The sequence below is a fragment of the Aythya ferina genome, assembly GCF_964211825.1.
Source record: "Aythya ferina genome assembly, chromosome: 29".
NCBI classification, from domain to species: Eukaryota; Metazoa; Chordata; class Aves; order Anseriformes; family Anatidae; genus Aythya; species Aythya ferina.
Genome location: NC_140326.1, coordinates 2,547,661 through 2,553,816, shown reverse-complemented (window position 1 = coordinate 2,553,816; position 6,156 = coordinate 2,547,661). Strand labels below are relative to the sequence as shown.

At 56.6% G+C, this 6,156-nt stretch overlaps 1 long non-coding RNA gene across 2 annotated transcripts; it reads left to right on the top strand.

Annotated features, from left to right (window-relative positions):
* The first annotated feature begins 2,651 nt into the window (after window positions 1–2,651).
* Window positions 2,652–5,699, top strand: LOC311425111. Of its 2 annotated transcripts, none has more exons than XR_014686229.1 (2): window positions 2,652–2,754; window positions 4,920–5,699. It is a non-coding gene; the product is annotated as an uncharacterized lncRNA (long non-coding RNA). The 2 variants fall into 2 exon arrangements; XR_014686230.1 differs by lacking the exon at window positions 2,652–2,754 and adding an exon at window positions 3,945–4,756.
* Window positions 5,700–6,156: the final 457 nt, after the last annotated feature.

Here is a 6,156-nt window from a genome sequence, read left to right as displayed (position 1 = left end):
CAATTTGTGCTTTGGATTAAATAGGTCTTCTCTCTCCATGGTGTTTACTTCCCTGCCGTATTTATAGCAGGCGTTTCTGTGTCTCCTTAGCCTTCGCTTTGTTGCATTGAACAAACCAAATTCTGTCATTTCTAACCGATGGACTCCCGTTTTTGAGCCGAAATCCTCAGGGATCAGCTCCTAAGCACACAGCTGGTATTTCCTCCCTTCAATTACACTGGAGTGATGTTACTCCAGACCTCAACATCAGGCAGTCCTTCTTGTGCAATAACCCTGTTCCCTTTTGTATTGATGATGCTTCAACTTCAGGCCAGCTACAAATTTGGTGGTAATTCCTGCTAGGATTGCTCAATGAAATGCTAACTCCTGGCTGGCTGCTCGTTACGTGGTCCATCGGCTACCGATAGAAATCAGCCTCAGCCTGGGGATGCCTTGTAGCAGGGAGTCCTTGGTTTGCCATTGTGCAGGTGAGCTCCAGGGGGATGGGATTGTGCTCGCTGCTCTCTCTTTTGCACGGCAAATGTCCAGTTTGTGGTGGAGAGGTGTGCTGCTGGAGCAAGCAGCACCGAGCACTGGGTGCAGGCAGGGGCCAGAGCTGTGGGCAGGAGCAGGAGCTCAGGAAGGGTTGGTTTGTTCCCGAGACAGCAGCATGAGGTGGCAAAAACAACGTGGTAATTCCAGGAAAGAATGCTTTTAAAGAAGGCAATTTGTGCTCAAACTGTAAAACTCGGCAGATGCTGAAGACGAGAAGTCTGGCTTGTCCAAACACAAGTGTTTACTGCTGTCATCTCCGGGCTGCTCCAACAACCGGGAGGAGTGTTAGAAATTAGCAGGCTGAAAACTGTGTCGGAAACAAGGCCCTCGGATGGGGCTGCTCCAGGCTGGCCCCACACTGTGCCCACCACCACAGGCAGCTCCTGGGCTGGGGGGGGATGCATGGGCTGGGGTTCTGTGCTCCGGGAATGGGGCTGGAGCACCCAGAGGCACCTCAAGTGGCACCGGGTGCTCGTATTCAGGCATTGCAGCCAGCCCCGAAGCTCTGACACCAGTCTGGGGAGGTGAATCCAGCTTGGGGTTAAGCCGCCTGTGTGTAGGTGTGCGGGGACAGGCATCTCCGTGGGTGCTGAATGTGATGTCTTGACTTTTTTACAGTCACCAGGGACTGCAAAGTGTTTCAGCTTGCTCTGGGCACCTCTTATTTGACAGGTGAATTGCTCTGGTTCAAATAAATGTGAAGGCAGAGCTGGCCAGAGCCTTGTGGTGATCTGTCTTGATCTGCTCTTACAGCCATCCTTCCAAAGAAACCAAGAGGCTTTTAAACTCAAACAAGGCAGGTTTTATTGTAATATGAACTAAAATGCTGAGCAGCGATAGCTTAAGGAGACAGATTGGATCAAATAGAAATAAAAAGGGTTTGCTTAACTCTCCCCTGCCTGCTTGCAGGAAAGAGCATTGCCTCCAGGCTGGTCTGGGGATGTCTAAAAGATGCAGAGAACTCAATGCAATCTGCTTCCCCCAGTCCCCCCAGCCAGATGCTGCTTTCCCAGATCCATCTTTCAGGAAGGGCAAGGAGATTGTGGGAAAGTGCAGGCTGTTCAGCTTCACCTCATGGAAGATGTTTTGGGGCACATAAAGGACAAGAAATGCCTGGGAGGATTCAGCGGGGGTTTACCAAGTGTGCCCGTCTGACCCCGTCCCCTCCTGCCATGTGATGGCTGTGATGAAAAAGAGGGAGCAGTGGCTGCTGTTGGAACTGATTTTGGCAAGGCTTTTCGGCTGCCTTTGCCAACCAGCATCCCTGGGAGCACCTAGAGGAGGTCCAGCCCTGCCTCAGGCCCTTCTCCGTGGCTGTTCTCAGAGCTGGAGGCCCTTCGTGAAGGTCACTTGGGTGTCCCACCTCCAAGCAGTGAGCCCCAGCCCTTCCTTTCCTCTGTGCTCCTCTCCCTCTCCATTTAGGTGCTGCTGCATCTCCCCACGGACCTTGGTGTTTCTCTCCAGGCCACCCAGACCACCTCACCTATGGGTGCAGCTCCCCAGAAGACCTCACCCTTGGTGAACTCAAGGTTTGGCGCTGCCACCCGGAGAGCCCAGCAGCACCCCTGGGTGTCTTCTCCAGCCTGGCTTCCCCCTGGCGCCTCCGCCAGGGAGAGGATGGCTGCAAAGAGGGAAGACCTAAGGAAGAGGAGCTCCTGGAGCATGCAGAAGATGCGTGGGCTGCGGTGAGCGGAGGTGACCGAGGTGTTGCTGTGAATGCAGCTGCGCTGTGCCGGGCTGTCTGTGCAAATCCCCACGTGTCGGGAGGGAGAAGCCCCGCGGCGTTTGGCGGACGGCGAGCCAGCAGTGAAGAGGCTGCACAGTTTTCTGCCGTGTGAAGAGTTACGTAAGCTCTGAATAATAACAGAGCTGTTAAATATGACTTCTCAGGGTTGAACACCGAAAAAAAAAAAAAAAAAAAGAAAAAAAAAAAGCAATCATCCTGGCAGGCGCACCAGGAGCTGGGAGGGAAGCAAAGAGCTGTGAAGGAAGGATCTGGGTGACCAGAGCTCTGCCTTCCTGCCTGCGGTCAGGAGCAGAGCTGGGCTGGGAATCTGTGAGCTGCCTTTCCCCAGGAGCCAGAGCTGATGTCAGGCCTCTGGTCTGTCTCCACTCTGCTTTGCTTTGCCATCAACGTGCTGTTGGGAAAGGGAGCTCAGGACTGGTCCCATCCTGCCTTCAAAGGAGGTGAGCGATGCTGTGCAAGGCACCAAAGCTGTGGTAAGCATGGAAAAGAGGCAGAGGGAAAGGAAACCACTGCCAAGGGGACTTGTCCTCCTCCAGAGGACACAGCGAGCGGTTTTCCCTCAAATCCACAACACAAAAGCACAGCTCCTCCCCAAGGAGAGCCTGCTAAAACCCCCGGGGAAGGCAACTCTCGCAGAACCCAACCTTCCCTTCAGCTCGTGGAGGGCAGGCTGCGCTGCAGGAGGCATCGCTGAGGCTCCCTCCAACTCAGAGCCCAGTGCTCGGGGGGAAAACTCCGCTGTTTCCTCGCAGATGTGGCCAAATGCCCGCTTTAGTGAGTTAACCAGTGCCAAGGGATTGCCACTGGATCGCATTCACAGCAGCGTCTCTAGATGGGTTTGGTTTGGGCCAAATCGTGCTCTCCCCGACTGTTCCTGGCTGGGCACAGGGAGGTTTTGCTGGGCATGGACTGTGCTGAGGAGCACTTTGTGTGCCGGGCTCCCTTGTGGAGCTTGAAGGGATGAGTTTGATCGCCTGGATATGGGCTGGGTGATGCCAGCCAGCAGCAGTGCCGCAGAACAGCTCCTGGACACGTTTAATTTACCAGGACAAAGAGACAGCCTGGCTGGACGAGCTGTAGAGCTGGGCTGGCGAAGGGCTGGGTGCCAGCAGTGGGAACGGCGCCTGCCGCATGGAGCAAGGTGTGCTCGGAGCCAGGGGGCTCACAGGAGAGCAACGCGTGCTCCTTGGGCACGGGTGGGCGGCTGACGGTCACGGGGAGGGTTTGTGCACGAAGATTTACAAAGGGGGAAGGCTCTTGTCACGCAGTTGTGTCCCCTGAGGACACACACCCAACGTGTCCTTGCTGTGCCGGATGGGAGCACGCAGCATGGTGCTGAGCTCAGCTCCAGTCCCAGCACATCGTGGCGATGCTCGGAGGGCGCCGTCGTCTCCGAGCCACTTGGGGACAAGGAGGGGACCGATCCGGTCTGGAGACAGCCCCTGGGCTGAGTGCTGCTGGCTCCAGGGCATGGTTCTGGTGCTTGGCTGTTTCCCTGCAATGGGCTGAAACCGTGTGTGCTCCTCCCCGATGCCGGGAAGAGGATGGTGCCTTTGCAGCTGTTTGTTCTTGGGAACTGACAGTCCCAGGAAAGCTGCCAAATCTCCGGCTGATGGATGAGCCCCTCTCAGAGCCTGAAAACCTTTCAGCCAAACAGAGCGGAGCTCTTTAGGGAGCTGCGTGTGGGGATAACTCAGAGTGAGGGGACAGAACCGAGAATGGGAGCATTATAAAGGGTGGTGACAAAAATGCCTTTCCCCATGGTGGAAGTCCCCAGAACTCTGCTGGGAAGAGAGGACGAGGAAACTGGGATCGGTGACCTGAGGCCAGGAGGATGTGAGAGGCATTAGGACACAGTGATGATGCGAGCTTCTGGGATGATGAGAAAACAACATGTCTTAGGAACAGGGGATTTCCAGCGACACTGAAATGAGCAAATTGGGAACGAAGAGAATTAAATGATTTCTGTCACAGCTGTGGAGCTGGGAAGCTGCTGGCCACAGCGTGCCGTTAGCCTAAGGTGTCTTGGGAGCTCCAGCACGCCCTTCCCAGCTGAAAGTTGCCTTCAGGGGAAGTCAGAGCACCCCAGGCTCTCTGTGGGTTGTCTTTTTGTGGATGCCTTGCTTACACGGAGAGCAACATGAAATGGTGAAATCGGATTGCAAAATTGCTGGCCAAGATTCCCAAACACAGGCAGCTGACCTCTGCTTCGTGCTGCTCACATGTGGACCTCCCGTGGTCCTCGGGGATGTTTCCTGAGCATCAGCAGGGAAAGCAGCCCGGCCTCTCAATTCGGCTGATGCTCAGCCTGATTCAGAGCATGACCCAGGCCCAGTTCCTGGTGATCCGGGGTCCTTCGGTGACTGCCTTCACCTTGTCCATCTCATTTACACCCGAGGCCAAGGTCTCTGCTGAGGGAAGCAGCTTTTCCCTAGGCATCTTTCACTCCGAACACCAGAGCTGGATGCATCTCAGGTCAGCCCCCTTTTCTTGGCTGTACTCAGAGGATGGCAGCAGTGTGTAAATCGGTTTGTCCTTCTCTGTGACAGGCACGGGCTTCTGCCTGATCCCTCCTCTTCTGGTCTCGTGGGAAGCTCAGGGAGGACCACTTATCACCATTTCTTGTGTCTTTCTGTAGGCTGCTGGCCCCGGAACCTATTGGTGGCACCACAAGGGACAGCCTCCACCAAAGGCTGGAAGGGACACGCGTAAAGCCAAGTGGAGATAAACTCATCTGAAAAGGAGACTTTTTTTGCTCACATTCTGACGTTTGTGCATGTCCGCAGCACCCTGCACGCCCTGGCTGGAGGCAGTCGAGCACTGATGAGCTCCTTCCCGAGAACCATTTCCAACTCCTGGCTCGGGGCCACCAATAACAGCCTTCTGCATCCGGGAATTGCTCCTGGCTGTCGGTCCTCCCAACGACAGGGAACCGTCGCTGTCCAGCACCGTGCACATCCAGAGACGGGAGGTACAGCCTGCACGAGCCCATAAAAACATGCCGAGGTGTCCAGCACAAGGCACGGGGGCTCGTCCAAGGCTGCAGATGAAGGAGATGGGTCATTTTCAAAGCTCCAGGCACCGACGTGAAATATTTTGGTGTCAGTGGGGTGTATCCTGCTGCCAGGTGGTGGAAATGGGCAAGCCGTGGTGTGCCTGTGTAGGGGATGAGGGACCCTGGCAGAGCCCAAACCTCTCGGTGCAGTCGGTGCTTTTGGGCCAAGGGAAGGGGCCGCCAAATTGTGCTTCTCTGCAGGGAGGGGAGCAGCGTCCTGCAGATGTTTGGCCCTGGGCTGGATCTGCCCATGCTCCTCAGGCCATCGCAAGCTGCTTAGTTGGGCCGATGCTCCCTTCCTCGCTCTGCTACGGAGCGCCTGGAGCAGTTCTGGGAAATTAAAGCCTTATCTTTTGGTGGCAAGTCCTGGCTGGATGTACTCATTTCCATCCTCCCGCGACGATTCTGGACTCAGGAGATGTTCCTGCAGGGGAGCCGGGGGCGATTCCCTCCAGGATCTCACGGAGGAGACCCCTGGGTCTGCTCGGAGCCCCCGTGGAGCCAGCGTGAAGTCTTTCGGGTGGCCGTGGCCGGGCTGATGTCTGCTCGCTCTGCTCCCGGGGAGCAGCAGCCGGGGAACAGCAGGGGAGGGGGCCGAGCAAGCTGTTGCTCGACGCGAGTACAGGGGCCAGAAGCGGAGCAGGCAGGCAGGGGGTGGCTGGAACAGGCGGACGGAAACCAGAGCGCGGCACCGGGTGGTGGGTGGGCTGGCAGGGACCCAGGGCTCGGGGAGCCTCCGTGCTGGGGCTTCACCCGGGCTCGATGCATCCCCAGGGAGCAAATCGCGCCCCGCTTGCCTGGGCTGCGCTTGTGTGCAGCC